We start from the raw sequence: 16,866 nt of genomic DNA, 5'->3' as shown, positions 1-16,866 counted from the left end.
TCTTAATGCACTGCATATAACATCTTAACATCAAATGCTACTCGGCATTGTTAGTGGTAATTCAAATTTGGTACTGAATCATTGATAATGGACAGAAAGGATTTCGAAAATGGAAGGAACTTTTTGATGGGATGCCCAGAACAGTTTCGATCTCTAGTCAGGCACTCAACTATATAACCCATTATCAAGTATCTCCAAAGTCCAGTGCTATTTGTCTCTTAGAGGCATATAGCTAAGAGTGGGAAGTATTTAAGACACCACATGAGCAGTTATTCACCAGCTGAACAGAGCACGAGGAGAATTCTACATGGTCTGAGATACGCACTTGGCCATTTCAAACTGAGAGGAGGAGTGGAGCGTAAGAGGTTGAAGAGTGACCTTACAGAGGTTTATAAAATCATGAGGGGCATGGATAGGGTGAATGGCAGGTGTCTTTCCCCTAAGCTGGGGGGTTTTAAGACTCGGGAGTACGTTTTTAAGGTAAGAGGAGAAAGCTTTAAAAAAGACATGAGTGGCAAATGTTTTACACAGAGGGTGGCTCGTGTGTGGACTGAATGCCGGAGGAAGTTTTGAATGCAGATACAGTTGTCATGTTTAAAAGACATTTGGCTAAGTTCATGAATAGTAAGGATTTGGAGGCATACAGGCCAGGAGCAGGCTGGGAGGGCTAGTTTAGTTTGAGATTATGTTTGACATGGACTGGTTGGATCAAAGGGTCTGTCCCCATGCTGTATGACCCTGTGATATAAGGGGATTTTTGTTTACGCAGAGGGTAGTTCATGTGTGGAATGAGCTTCCAGAGGAAATGATGGATGTGGGTACTGTTGAAACGCTTAAAAGACATTTACATAAGTACACGAATAGGAAAGGTTTGGAGGGATATGGGTTAGGAGCAGGGCAGGTGGGACTGGTTTAGTTTGGGATTATGGTCAGCACGGACTGGTTGGGCCGAAGGGTCTGTTTCCATACTGTATGACTCTAAATTCGTTAACTTCGAGATTGGTGAACTGTGGAATTCTTTACCCAGGAGGCAATCACCGAACATATTTAAGAAAGAAATAGGTGGACTTCTAGTATGTAAAGGTCTCCGGGGTATGGGGAGAAATCAGGAGTATGGAATTGTGACAGACGATCAACTATGATCATGTTGATTCTGGATCAGTGGTGCTGGAAGAGCACAGCAGTTCAGGCAGCATCCAACGAGCAGCGAAATCGTTGATCGGCAGTATGGGCTCAATGGCCAACTCCTGCTCCTGTTTTTCCCCATGTTTCTATATCTAGCCAGAATCAGCCTTCAGAGGATTTATTCCTCTCCGCACTCGATTGGTTATTTCTGGCTGTGGACTCAGGGAAAGGTAAACGAATTGTAGAATGAGCTGTAAGACAGAGCTGAAGCATGTACATTGAACATTGTACATATATAAACTGGTGACACCTCTGCATCAGTCCAACGGGTAAAGTATATGACAAATTGGCAATGAGGAGAGTTGAGAAGCATTAAACTTTGACAAGGAATTACCAGTCCCGGAGATCTGAAAAATAGAAACTGCTGGGTAAACTCAGCAAGTTTGGCAGCATCTGTGAAGAGGGAAAACAGTGTTAATATGTTTGGCCCAGTGACCCTTCTTCAGAAGTAGAAACATAGAACACAGAGCATTACAGTGCAATGCAAGATCTTCGGCGACCTATGAAACAAATCTAGAGCCCATCTAACCTACACTATTCCATTATCATCCATATGTTTATCCAATGACCATTTAAATGCCTTTAAAGTTGGCAAGTCTACTAGTGTTGCAGGCAGCGTATTCCACACCTTTACTACTCTGAATAAAGAACGTACTGTCCTATATCTGTCCTATATCTATCACTCCTCAATTTAAAGCAATGTCCCCTGGTACTAACCATCACCATCTGAGGAAAAAATCTCTCACTGTCCACCCTATCATCTTGTATGTCCCTATTAAGTCACCTCTTAAGCTTCTTCTCTCTAACAAAAGCTGCCTCAAGGCACCAGCCTTTCCAATGCTTCCATATCTTCCTGTAATGCTGTGACCAGAACTGTACGCAATACTTCAAGTGCGGCCACGCCAGAGTTTTGTACAGCTGCAACATGACCTCGTGGCTCGGAAACTCAATCCCTCTACCAATAAAAATTAACACACCGTACGCCTTCTTCATAACCCTATCAACCTGGGCAACTTTCAGGGATCTATGTGCATGGACACTGAGATCTCTCTGCTCATCAAGAATCTTACCATTAACCCAGTATTCTGTATTTCTGTTACTCCTTCCAAAGTGAATCACCTCACACTTTTCCACATTAAATTCCATCCTCACCTCTCAGCCCAGCTTGTAGCTTATCTATATCTCTCTGTAACCTGCAACATCCTTCTGCAACAACTCTACCAACCTCAGTGTCATCAGCAAATTTACTAACCCATCCTTCTGCGCCCTCGTCCAGGTCATTTATAAAAACAACAAATACCAGCGGCCCCAAAACAGATCCTTGCGGTAGACCACTAGTAGCTGAACTCCAAGGTAAACATTTCCCATCAACTGATAAATCACTCTCAATCCCATGTCTCCATATTTTCTGCAATAGCCCACTGTGGGGAACCTTATCAAACGCCTCACTGAAATCCATATACACCACATCAACCGCTTTATCCTCATCCACCTGTTTAGTCACTTTCTCAAAGAGCTCAGTAAGGTTTGTGAGGCATGACCTACCCTTCACAAATACATGTTGACTATCCCTAATCAAATTAATCCTTTCTAGATGATTATAAATTCTATCTCTTATAATCTTCTCCAAATTTACTCACAACCGAGTAATGCTCTCGGAAAAGGTGCAGGAAGATGTGGCATTTATGTTAATGATAGTGGATAGGGAGAAGGGCGATTGGATAGGTGGGGAAACAGAGCTTCAGAAAGGAAAAAGAGGGATAGCCAGACAAAGGGATTGTTGATGGAAAGCCTGCTAGCTCATGGATTTCTTGGGGGAAAACCCCATTCTCCTCTTGGTCTGTCTTCTAGTGAAATACCACAGATCTATTCTTCTTTTCATCTGCTCTCCACAGATCCTCCTCAGGCTGACCGCGGTGTGACCCCAGACTGAGCACCTCCTTCTTCAATACTTCAATTGCGAATTTGCATCTCTCCATCGGCCCCCACACCCACTGCTGCCTGAAGACAGCTGATGTGAGTCTTGTCCACATCCAACCATCGCCTCATGGAGTGGATGCCTACTTGCCGTCTTCTCCGACCAGCCTGGGAGTCTTGGAAGAGCTCGGCTGTTTGGCAGCAGATTGTTAAATTGCCCATTATGTTAGGTACATTAGTCAGGGGTAAATGTAGGGGAATGGGTCTGGGTGGGTTGCTCTTCAGAGAGACGGTGTGGACTTGTTGGATCGAAGGGCCTGTTTCCATACTGTAGGGAATCTAATCTAATCTAATCTATATAAAGTGCCAGTATACTAACCTTGCTCGAGCATGGAACTGAGTAAGTCCCAGCCACACCAGGATTTGATCCATACACCGTGTCTGCTGAATAGAGGCTGTAAAACACAAGTGATGGACCACACTCTTGACTCTAATCGCCAGCATCTGCAGCCCTCACTTCCTCCTAGAGCTAGTCAATCCTGGATGCTCTGACTCCAGGCCTCACAAAGCTGAAGATATTCGAGTCAAGATGGAGATTCTGCCAGACATCTGCCAAGGCAAAGGACTTCACCCAAGTGCCTCAACTTCCCACTGATGCTGTGTTCATCTGGGTGCCTTTGTGGTCTCTCCCCTCAAGGGGACAAACTGCAACTCTGGTGTCAATTTGTTGAGTTTGTTATTGAGTTTTCCCTGGTTCCATTGTGAAAAGATGTTTGTATCTAATTCTGTAATGGTCAGTACTAAACTATTAAAGTTAACAAGACATACACGTGATCAGTCGATGTTTTCTAATCAAGCTGTACAAAGACATGAAGTTACTCTGTGCTGATTAGAACGAAGAATGAATTTAAAAAGAGTTCTCCCTGTTTTTGCCTTCTGTCTCTCTTTACCTCTTACTATTGTGCTTTTTTTTCTCAATCCAAACTTTAAACTGCACTCTAACATTTCTGAAGTTGTGCTTTGTTAGGATTTCATGAAACCTGTGCTTCGATGATATAACTTTGCTTGAATGGTATAACTTTAAAGGGACACCAAACAGAGATCTGAGAGTTTGTGTACAATGGAGAGTATCTCAAATCTATGTGAAATATATGATGTGGAGATGTCGGTATTAGACTGGAGTGAATAAAGGTAAAGTCACACGACACCAGGTTGTAGTCTAGTAGGTTTATTTGAAATCACAAGGTTTCGGAGCGTTTCTCCTTTATCAAGTGAAGTTTTAAAAAAGCGCACAGGCACAGAATTTAAAGGCAGAGAGATCAAAAGATCATACAACTGGTGTGAGTGGAGTGTCAACCGATTGAATAATAAGTCTCTGCAGGTGATCAAGAGTATCAGACAGTGGGAGTAAAGTATCAACAGCTGAATAGTAAGTGAAGGAATGACCTACAATCTGATTAATTGACGCAGACAGATAATTGCAAAAAAATTAAAATTAAGATGGTGCTGCAGACAAACCAAATGATTGGAATTACATGATAGGTGTAAGTGTCACATGCCAAGGGTCTAACCAAAGTAACAAGTAATCCAAAACTATACAAACTAATTAAGGTAGAGAGAGATCATAACAAGTTATCAAGGTGATGGTGTCAAAACAAGACAGTAAGGAAGATTTTACAGATGCACAAAAATATGGTGGGTTACATGAAGCACGACACGAAACCCAAGATCGTGGTTGAAGCCATCTTCACGGTTATGGAACTTGGCTATCAGTTTCTGCTCAGCAATTCTGCATTGTTATGTATCTCAAAGGCTGGCTTGGAGGATGCTTACCTGTTGATGCATTCCCTGACTGGGAGGGAACATCCCTGTCTGGTGATTAATGCGTGGTGTCCACTCATCTGTTGTCATAGTTTCTGCATGCTCTCACCAAAATACCATGCCCTGGGGTACCCTTGCCTGCAGTGTGAGAGACAACATTGACCGAGTCACAACAGTATCTGCCGTATACGTGGTAGGTGATATTTCCATGTGTGATGGTGGCATCCATGTTGATGAGCTGACATGTCTTGCAGAGGTTGCCATGGCAGGGCTGTATGGTGTTGTTGTCGGTGTTGTCCTGAAGGCTGGGTAGTTTGCTGTGAACAATGGTCTCTTTAAGGTTTGGCAGTTGTTTGAAGGTGAGAAGTGAAGGCGTAGGGATGATCTTGGCAAGATGTTCGTCGTCATCGATGACATGTTGAAGGCTGCAAGGAACATAGCATAGTCTCTCTAGTTTGAGGAATTACTGGATGATGAAGGGTACTTTATCAGTCTAGGACCAAGTGGATGAGTTGTAGGATGGTTACTGGTGATTGGCAGTTGTTGGTATTGAGTGCTGAGGCTGTTGCAGCGATCCTGTCATGATGGGGGATGCTGGTGCAGAGTGCTGAAACGTCCATTGGGACAAGGAATGTTCTTGATTCGAATGGTCCATGGGTGCTGAGTTTCTGTAAGAAATCTGTATTGTCGTGACAGAAGCTTGGGGGAGTGAGGAGTGTCCTTGTACAATGGGTTTCAAAACATAGGGAGGGATGACCTTGTGGTGTTATCATCAGCTTTATTGATGCAGGTAATGTCATGGGAGCCTAGGTTCAAATCTCACTAGGGTAGAAAGTGGAATTGAAATTCTATAAAAATCAGAATTAAGGGTCTAATGATGACTGTCAAACATTTTGATAATTTGGACTAGAGGACAGGAGACACCTTCTGGTGGACTAATGTCCTTTAGGAACACAACTTCCTTTAAGGAAAGAATCTGTCATCATTACCTGGCCTGGCCTATACCTGACACCTAATCCACAGCAATGTGTTGACTCTGGGCAATTAGTGATGGGCAGTAAATGTTGGCCTAACCTAATATGAATTTAAAAATAAAATCCAGGTGGGTCATAGCTAGTGCCCATTTTGAGGCATCATATTTTAAGAAAAATGTGAGAGAGTTGCAGCCAGGTAGAGATGTTTATTAAAATACTTCTGGGGAGAAAGGTGTTATAGTTAATTGGATAGACTAAGGAAGCTGAGTTTGTCTTCCTTCAAGCAGAAGGTTTAAGTCGAGATTTGATATAAGCATTTTAAAGCATGAAGGTTTTAGACAGAGTCAATAAGAAAGACTGAATGGTCAATAACAGGAACACACACATTTAAAGTGAATTTACAAAGGAAATAGGGATGAGGTGAGGAGAAACCATTTCATACAACAAACAGTCAGGATTTGAAATGCATCCCAGAGAGGATGGTGCTCACAGATTCAGTAGAGAATTTGTAATAGAAATACGCAAAGGAAAAAGGGATATTGAGAAAGTGCCAGGGAGTGGGACTAGCTAGATTGCTTATTGAAAGAGCGAGAGCAGACTTGATGGGCTGAATGGCCTCTTTTTAAGATTTTATAATCAGTGCGTGGAGCTGTCTACTTTCCGTGTGTCACATTAATAAAGTTCATTCCATGTTTTATCTTGGCAAACAGAAGTGTTTTCGACTTGTTCACTCATAAATTATTTTTGTGGCATGAGTTATAAGTATTTGAGTATCAAATAAGATCCCAGACTGTTCCCCATTCAGACTGGGCTGTGACCCTGTTTAAATGGGTTCCCACTGAGGCATGTGTCCCAGATTTGCTCAGGCCAGAGTTCAGATTGTGTTCAGTTCAGACAAGGTACTTCGTGGATTGGAGACAATTATTGACCTTCGACGATGGGTCAAAATGGATGAAGTAAGGGATAGCTACTCCACTACTCATTACACAGCTCCCTCACATTTCGATAAAATCATGATCAGTTTGGAGCCAATAAATTTCTTGCTGCTCACATGCTCATATCTCGCTTTCTACTACATCAAGAACTCTCTTGAATGGTACTCAATTAACCTGGCATCATTACCATCAAGACAAAATCTTCATGATCTTCATTCACGTCTACTCTTGAGGATAGAGTGCAGCACTTGGTTGGCTGGTTGGCAATGCAGATTGATACCAACAGCATGGGTTTAATTCTTGCACTCACATACAGAAGGGTGCACAGTGATTACAATTGGTCTCCCAAACATTTGAAACGCTATATTAATAATTATTTTATTTTTAAAAATCAATTTCTAGAGGAATGATGTGCTGTTGCCACATTCATAAATGCAAATATATTGGTAAACCTTAATTCAGTCCATGAAAAGTTAACATTTAGTGTATTTTCAAATTATAAGAATGGGGAAGGGCAGCATGTGGAGGGCTTTGTGTGTTTGTCTGAGGTGCTGATAGAGTAGACAGTATCATGGCAGTCAGGGCTGGACAGTAATGCAGAGTAATGGCAACACTGTGCATTTAATTCCTGTGCTAGCTGAGGTCACCATGAAGGACTCTCTTCCTCAATCTCTCCCCTTGCCGAGGTGTCTTGACCCTCAGGTTAAATCACCACCAGTTGTCTCTCTCTTAAAAATGCTTTGGTTGGATGATGGTGACTTTACCTTTACAAGGTCATGTTAACTCGCTGCCTAATAAATGTGTACACTGCATGCTGAATAGTGCTGCTATTGGCACACCGAAGCAAATTAATTGTGTTTACCACTTGCTGGATGACAAGGCAGTGCAATTCCCCAGCCCATCTTATGTATCTCATCTAAAAGTTGTCATGTTGCATTTGGTTATTTGGTTCAGTGAGCACTTAGTACAGTCAATGTAAAATAACAACACTAGCATTCTATAGCTAAACCTAATTAGTTCAACACAACGTGTTTATCAACATTGCAGCATCAATGCAGTTTGACCAGGAGCTTTCCTAACTGAGACTCAAGATCCCCCATGTGGTCAGAAATGAGATTTTGGAATCGTGTGCGTAGTGATTGTAACTAGGTTAGTCAGCTGGACCTTATAAAATATGTGTCCCCTGATTAGGGCCATTCCAAACAGGCAGCCATTGAGTCATATAATTGTACAGCACAGAAAACAGACACCTTGGTCCAATCGTCCATGCCGACCAGATATCCTGAATTAATCTAGTCCCATTTGACAGCATTTGGTCCACATCCCTCTACACCCTTCCTATTCATATACCCATCCAGATGCTTGTGAAATGTTGCAATTGTACCAGCTTCCACCACTTCCTCTGAAAGCTCATTCTATACACACACCACACTCTTGTGTGAAAAAGTTGCCCCTTAGGTCCCTTTTATATCTTTCTCCTCTCACCTTAAACCTATGCCCTCTAGCTTTGGACTCCCCTACCCTAACCATGCCCCTCATGATTTTAGAAATCTCCATAAAGTCACCCCTCAGCCTCCAACGCTCCAGGGAAAATGGCCCAAAGAGTCTGTTTCCATGCTGTACACCTTTATGACACAACTATCAGTTCTGAAGAAGGATTCAAAACATTAACGCACATTTAAAGTGATGTGCAAATGAAGCAAGGCCAGTGTGAAAGAAAAGTCATTTTCACACAACAAATACTTAGGAAGGAACTGCCTGCTAATGAGGTGGATCAAGCTGAATTGAAGCATTTTTGAGGGCATTGGGTGATTATTTGAAGAGAAATGGTGTGCACTGAGGTGAGAAAACATATCTTCACCTTGAGGGCGGTCAACCATCATAACATCCCTACAGTTTGGAAACAGGCCATTTGGCCCAACAAGTCCACACCAATCCTCTGAAGAGTAATGCATCCTCCTACCCTATTACCATAACTAATACACCCAACCTACTCTCCCTGAAGACTACGGGCAATTTATCCTGGTCAGTTCACCTAACCTGCACATCTGGGAGGAAACCAGAGCACCTGGAGGAAAACCACGCAGACACAGGGAGAATGTGCAAATTCCACACAGGTAGTCGTCCATGGCTGGAATCAAACCCGAGTCCCTGGCACTGTGAGGCAGCAGTGCCAACCACTGAGTCACCATGCCACCCTACAAAAGGGAAGTTGCAGTGCCCATATGGCAGTGCTCCTGACCAGAATCGAATGTCACTACATACTACAGAGTCAGTTATCCCAGGTAACAGAAGCCTATGGAAGCCAAGCTACTGAAGAGATTGAAGAAAGAGATTGATACATTTTTAGAGATTCAAGGCATCAAAGTGAATGGAGAGAAAGCAGAAATATGACATTGAGCTCGAGGATTACCCATGATCACATGTTGGAACAGGCTCAAAGGGTTGAAAGGTCTTCTCCTGCTCCTTTATTTCAATATTGGCAAATCATATTCTAGTGCATCTTTATTCACAGGAAGTAATTGGGTCATCAAGGGGTTAATGAATTGTAGAATGGCTACAACACAAAGGGACGCATTGGCCTGGTATATCATACCAAAGAAAATGAACATACACAACAGGAAATTGGAACAGAAGTATACCATTTAGCCACAAACCTACTCCAACATTCAATTAAAACATAACTGAATGTTGTGGTTTGAATTCCACATTTCCATTCACCCTTGATTCTTCTACCTAACATGAATCTGTCCATCTCAATCTTAAAAGCATTTAATGACTCCATCTCCCATTGCCTTCTGAGAAAGAGTGTTTAGAAATTGCAAAGTGAAACACGTCTCCTCATTGTCTACCCTGAAAGATGTCCAAGTATGCCCCCTAGTTCTGGACTGACCACCAAGAGGGGACATCCTTACCATGTCTACCTTGCCAAAACTGTTCTTGAACACTTTAACAAACTCATCCTTCACTCTGCTAAACTCCAGTGGAAATAAGCCCTATCTCCATAAGACAACTCACACAATCCAGATATCAATCTAGCTAAACCTCCTCTGAATCACCTCAATGCATTTACATCCTTTTTTTAAATAAGGAGATCAAAACTGCGCATAGTAAGCGAGATGTGATCTCACCAGCAACCTGTACAACTGACTCATGACATGTTTTCTTCAATGTTATATTCCTGTTGTTATAATGGGTAGCATCCCATTAGATTTTTTGATTATATCTGCATACAACTCGGGTGTGACTCATACAGCAGAAATCCCAAAACACTGTGCTCCTCAGAAATCTGCAGTGATTGACGTAATACTCGTCTTTCTCATTTTTCCTGCCAAGGTGACGAACTTCATATTCTCCCATATTATACTCCATCTGCCAGAATTTGCCCACTCACTCAACCTATCTAAATCCATTTGCAATTTCCTTATGCCTACTTCACAACACACTTTCCTACCCATTTTGATGACATCTACCAACTTAGAGATCATGCAATCACTCCTCTCATCTTTGACATAAATTGTAAAAAAAGTTGAGGCTGCAGCAGAAAACCCGGAGGGAGGGATTGTATAGGACTTTAGTGAAGCTCTTCTGGAGTACTCTGTCCAGTTCTGGTCACCCTGTTGTAGGAAGGGTATCACTAAACTGGAGAGGGTTCAAAAGAGATTTACCAGATTGTTACCAGGAATGGAGGGTTTGACTTATAAGGAGAGGCTGAATAGGCTGGGACTTGTTTTCACTGGAGTGTAGGAGGTTAAAGGGTGACATTATAAAGGTTTATAAAATCATGAGGGGTATAGTTAAGGTGAATGACAGGTGTCTTTTCCTTAGGATGGGGGATTTCATGACTAGGGGGCATATTTTTTTTAATTTTATCAGCTCCTATGAGACCACTCCCCTCATTCTTCTACACTCCAATGAATATATCCCTAAATGATCCAGTCTCTCTTCATACCCCATCCCTACCTTCCCCAAGCTGTGCCGTATTCAATTAATCCACTTGATTGGCACTCCATCCACAAACATTCACTCCCTCCATCTCTCAGTCACAGTGGTGTGTACCATTTACAAGATGCACTGCACTTGCTAGGGCTTCTTAGACAGCATTTCCCAAACCCAGGCCGACTTCCATCTAGAAGGACAAGGGAAACAGATACATGGAAACACCACAAGTTCCCCTCTGAATCACTCACCATCCTGACTTGGAAATATGTTGCTGTTCCTTCACTGTCGCTGGGTCGCAATCCTGGAACTTCCTCCCCAACAGCTTTGTGGGTTGACCTCCAACAAATGGACTGCAGTGGCTCAAGAAGGCAGCTCGTCCCCACCTTCTCATGGGAATCTAAGGATCGGTAATAAATGCCAGCCCAGTCAATGATGCTCACATCCCAGGAAGGAATAACAAAGTTCCCTATTGTAATCCTTCCATCATTTACACAGACAGAAGGGAATTTGGTCAGAGCTGTTCGAGGATAGGAACACTTGTTTTAGTGGAGCCCTTGCTACCATTTCCAAAATATTAGGACATGAAGTGAAAGCTGAGCATCTAGCTTTGCAGAACTGCATTCCTGTTTGCCAGTCTAATTAAAAAAAAGTTAGAACATTTGGCTCTGAATTGGACTCACATCCGTGCCTGTTTGATGAAATATTAGGCCTGGCATTGGGATAAGATTTAATGATCACTGAGCCTGCTGTCTATTCAGTGATAAAGTTCCTCTGTGCACATTATTAGGTCCATCTGCTTGATTTGTGTAATCTTGCTGTAAATGCTGTCAAAAGACTTTGTTAGCTGAAGAAAGCGGGATTGGCCTGGACTGGGTTGTCAATTGTCTATCAAAACAATAGTGCGAGGTCTTTGTCCTCTTCTGATGTTCATCTCGACTTAGTCAATAACAAATGGATAATCCATATTGCCAGCCATCTTCTTCTTTCGATTTTCCTTATTTGGTAATTTAAGATCATCCAAAACTCTGCTGCCCACGGCATAACTCATATTATGTCCAATTCACTCATCACCCTGTGCCAACTCATTTACATTGGTTCCTAATTAAGCAATGCTTTGATCTTCAAATTATCATCACCACTTTCAAATCCTACTACAGGCTTGACCCTCCCTTTCACTGCAATCTATTCCAACCCCATATCCCTCTGAGAGATGCCTCTAATTCTGAAATCTTGAATGCCCTCTATTTTAATCATTTCAGCACTGGTGGTTGTACCTTCAGTTCCTGAGCTCCAGAATCATAGAGTGATACAAATCCTTCAGTCCAACTAGTCTATGCCAAACAAACATCCCAATCTGACCTACTCCCATTTGCTAGTATTGGGCCCATATCCCTCTAAACTTTTCAGATTCATCTACCCATTTGATGACTTTTCAATGTTGTAATTGTACCAGCCTCCACCACTTCCTCTGGCAGCTCATTCCACACAGGCACCACCCTCTGTGTGAACAAAGAACCCCTCACGTCCCTTTTAAATTTTTCCCCTTTTGCCTTAAACCTATGCCCTCCAGTTTTGCATAGCCCTACGCTGGGTAAAAAAATACCTTGTTAATTTATCCTATCTATGCCCTTCCTGACTTTATTAACCTCTATAAGGTCACCCCTCAGCCTATGGCACTCCTAGGAAAAAGAGCCCTAATTATTTATCCTCTCCCTGTAACTCAAATTTTCCAGTCCCAGCAACACTCTTGCAAATCTCATTCTCAGGAATTCTGTCTGAAAACATTTCTACCTCTCTGCAATGCTTTCTGGTACTCTTTCAAAACTCTCTGAGTGAGTTATTGATCATCTGCCTTGATATCTCCACCAGTGTCAATATTTGTTTTGTAACATTCTCATGAAGGACCTTTTTTTCACATGGAAGGCACTACATGAATGTAAGTTGCTGTTTGACCACTGTTAATTGCTGAAATCTTCTCTCTAAGTCAATATGTCTGCAATGTATAGCTCTGTAAACTGTTCTATTGCATGCCCTCCAACTACGTTACTGTCCATTATATCTATTCATTGATCTTTGCAGCTACTTTGGTAGCCGTTCACTTGGCTACACCAATCAACAGAACCAAAGGCCGTGGTGTTCCTCTTCGGGCATGGTTTGATGTTCCAAAGCTTTGGGTCTCTTGTGTTGTTAGCGCTTCTTCACTTTCTTCATTTCTTCACTTCTCCTTCTCCAAGGCACACTAAAGCCAGTATTAGTTACTAGTCAAACATTTACGCATTGACATAAGGATTTGTGAACAAAGAGGAGAGATAAAAAGAAGTTTGGTTTACTTTTGAGACCTTGTCCTGGTCACCCTAATTGTTAGGCCCCCATCCAGCACATCCTATCTTAAGCTATAGACTCTTTAACATGGACTTACTTTGGATCTGCAACAAAACAGGGGTGGAAAATTAGCAGCTCATTGCACTTTGCTCAATTCCATTGAAAAAAAAAATTCAGGTGAAGTGTCAAAACTGTAAATGATGAACAAACAATTTTTGAGAAGATTTGTAGCTCAGGTTGATGACAAATATGTAAGTTAGCTCACTGAGCTGGAAGCTCGTTATGGTGATGAAACATCTGAAAACAACCTTCCAGCTCAGCGAGCTAACTTATATACTTAAATGATGAACTACTGAGCTGTACCCTGAATCCCTGATTGATTGTCTTCTTCCTCATTTAGTCATATGCAAGGAAACCTTGAAGATTATATACATGTGGCACTCTGATTCTCGTTAACTTCAATATCCTGTTCAACACAACCTTGCAATTTTGTAATCAACCTCAACAGCTTCATGCCAAGTCGGTAATATTCAGGTACTGGGACTCTCCATACCCTTATATACAGTCTCCAAAGCCAGGGGTAATAGCCATTTCACTCGGCCTTTATAATGAATGTATGGAACTAGCCTTTCTCCCATCTGCACGCAGAGCCTATTTATTTATTTATATTGAAGGCCATTTGTCACTCTTCCCTCTGCGACATCTTCAGATTTTTTTGACTAATTATTGTCTATGTAGCTTGCCATTCAATTTGGTGCCATCTGTACACTTAGATGCTCGATTTAATATCCTCCTATAAATAAATATTTCCAAGTCATTAAAAGGGTGAGATACAGCAGTGCGGTTGCGATTGAATCCCTGTCAAATTTCACTGATGTTTGCTTCCAGACAAAAGATTTTTCACATACATCCCTTCTATTTATCCAGCTGTCTTCTGTGTCATTTGTCAAATCCTGACCGAATGCATTAGTCTTCATACTGCTTGTGCGCCTTTATCTGAGGACCATTTTCTGGATGTATACCAATCAGAAATCTGTCATTATGATGTTTTCCCAACATCTAATAAATCTAACAAGCATTGTAGATCCGAGCTGGCTATCATCGGCATGTAAACAGTCTGCAATGCGATGGGTATGTGCTACAGGGGTGAAAATCCAAGGGCTGTAGTAATGGTCCAGAGCTTCAAATCATTTCAAGCTATTTTGAAAGTTTGAATTCAGCTTGGGAAATTTCCTGATGGCGAAATTTGCCAGGTGGTAGGTAAACAGGAAGGGATTATGACTGCTTCACTCGATCTTTCAGATAGGAGAAAGCGAGGACTGCAGATGCTGGAGATCAGAGTCGAGAGTGTGGCGCTGCGAAACATCAACAAGTCAGGCAGCATCCGAAGAGCAGGAGAATCGATGTTTTGGGCATAAACCCTTCATCAGGAATGAGGCTTGTGGGTTCAGGGCTGAAAGACAAATGGGATAGAGCTGGGGTAGGGGGGCAGATGGCTGAGAACGCGATAGGTGGATGAAGGTGAGGGAGATGATGATAGATCAGAGGGGGTAGTGATGGACAAGTCTGGGGGGCAGTGTCAAGTTAGAGGCTTGGGACTGGGATAATATGGGGGGAGGGAAAATGAGGGAGTTGTTGAAATCCACATTGATCCCATGTGGTTGCACGGTTCCAAGGCAGAGTATGAGGTGTTCCTCCTCCAGGTGTTGGGTGGTAACGGTTTGGCGGTTGAAGAGGCCCAGGACCTGCATATCCCTGTCTGAGTGGGAGGGGGAGTTGAGGTGTTCAGCCACGGGGTGGTGAGGTTGGTGGGTGCGGGTGTCCAAGAGATGTTCTCTGAAACAATCTGCAAGGAGGCATCCTGTCTCCCCGATGTAGAGGAGACCATGTCGGGTGCAAAGGACACAGTAGACAACATTGGTAAAGGTACACGTAAATTTCTGACAGATGTGGAAGGATCCCTTGGGGCCTTGGATGGAGGTGAGGGGAGTGGTGTGGGCGCAGGTTTTGCACTTCCTGCAGTGGCAGTGGCAGGAGGGGAGTGGGCTGGTGGGTGGCGTGAACCTAATGAAGGAGTCGCGGAGGGAATGGTCTCTCTGAAATGCTGATAGGGGTAGGGAGGGAAATATATTTTTAGTGGTGGGGTCCGTTTGGGGGTGGCGGAAGTGGCAGAGGATGAGACGATGTATGCGGAGGTTTTTGGGGTGGGGTGGAAGGGGGACCGGGGGAGTTCTGTCTTTGTTGTGTTGGGAGGGGTGGGGATCAAGGATGATGGTGTGTGAAGCAGATGACATGCGCTGGAGGGCATCATCAACCACATTGGAAGGGAAGTTGCAATCATGGAAGAAGGAGGCCATCTGGGACTTTCTGAGGTGGAATTGGTTATCCTGGGAACAGATGCAGTGGGGGCAAAGGAATAGGGAATAAAGGATGGCATTTCTACAGGAGTTAGGGTGGGAGGAGGTGTAGTCTAGGTAGCTGTGGGAGTTGGTGGGCTTGTAGTAGATGTCTGTGGTTAGTCGGTCGCCGGAGCCAGTGATGGAGAGGTCCAGGAAGGAGAGGGAGGTTTCCGAGATGGTCCAGGTGAATTTGAGGTCAGGCTGAAAGGTGTTGGTAAAGTTGATGAACTGTTCAACCTCGTCGTGAGAGCATGAGTCGACGCCGATACAGTCATCGATGGAAGGGAGGAACAGGTGGGAGGGTGGTGCCGATATAACTGCGGAAGATGGACTGTTCCACATATCCAAGAAACAGGCAGGCATAGCTGGGTCCCATGCGGGTTCCCATGGCTACCCTTTGAGTTTGGAAGAAGTGGAGGAAAAACGCCTCATATTCCACCTTGGGACCCTGCAACCACACACGGGATAAATTGGATCTTAACAGCTTCCTCATTTCCCGTCCCCTCCAAATTATCCCAGTCCCAAGCCTCCACTCGACACCGCACTCCAGATGTCTCCATCACTGCCTCCTCTGACCTATCACCTTCTCTCTCACCTTCATCCACCTACTATTTTCTGAGCTGCCTTCCCCTCAACCCCCCCCTCCCATTTATCTCTCAGGCCCCCAGGCCCACAAGCTTCATTCCTGATGAAGGGCTTTAGCCCAAAACATGGATTCTCCTGATCCTCGGATGCTGCCTGACTGGCTGTGTTTTTCCAGCACCACACTCTCGACCTGGATGATTCGGATAGTTGCCTCAATTCCAATGGACCCAGACGCTCTCCATCTAAACCGTGTGACTCTTCCTTGGTTTGATTAATCTTCGTTTTCTGAACGTCTTTCAGTCATGTTCAATAGTGCCACTGTGAAACAAGTAATAATAGATTTTTGACAGGTACATTTTCCAGTCTTATGATGTTCATGCATTCCCAAAGGAAGGTCCTTCACAGTATTCATCCTGTCACTTTATTTTAGTTTGTAGACTTGTGATACTTTAGAACTGTGCATCCCATGGAGCAACTCTGTGGGAGATCAGCTAGTCATGTCTTAGTCACGGCCAGACCACAGTTGACTCATTGCTGCATGCTGGTGTTATGCATGTGGACACTTTGGAGAGGGTGCAGCAGAGGTTTACGAGGTTGTTGCCTGGTATAGAAGGTGCTAACTATGAAGAGAGGTTGAGTAGGTTAGGATTGTTTTCATTAGAAAAAGGGAGATTGAGGGGGGACCTGATTGAGGTCTACAAAGTCATGAAGGGTATACGCAGGGTAGATAGAGAAAACTTTTTCCCAGGATGAGGGATTCAGTGACAAGAGGTCACGCATTCAAGG

At 43.3% G+C, this 16,866-nt stretch overlaps 1 long non-coding RNA gene across 1 annotated transcript in view; it reads left to right on the top strand.

The window, feature by feature from the left end:
- LOC122542648 (uncharacterized) overlaps positions 1–3,314 on the top strand; it is a 92,889-nt gene extending 89,575 nt beyond the window's left edge. Inside the window, exon 4 of the long non-coding RNA XR_015754166.1 lies at positions 3,081–3,314. This is a non-coding gene — a long non-coding RNA (uncharacterized LOC122542648). The remainder of the gene's footprint in view (positions 1–3,080) is intronic.
- Positions 3,315–16,866: the final 13,552 nt, after the last annotated feature.

The sequence above is a fragment of the Chiloscyllium plagiosum genome, unplaced genomic scaffold, assembly GCF_037043375.1.
Source record: "Chiloscyllium plagiosum isolate Xiang-an unplaced genomic scaffold, Cpla_swu_hap1 HiC_scaffold_42, whole genome shotgun sequence".
In the NCBI taxonomy this organism is placed as follows: domain Eukaryota; kingdom Metazoa; phylum Chordata; class Chondrichthyes; order Orectolobiformes; family Hemiscylliidae; genus Chiloscyllium; species Chiloscyllium plagiosum.
This window is presented reverse-complemented; position numbering and strand designations above follow the sequence as displayed.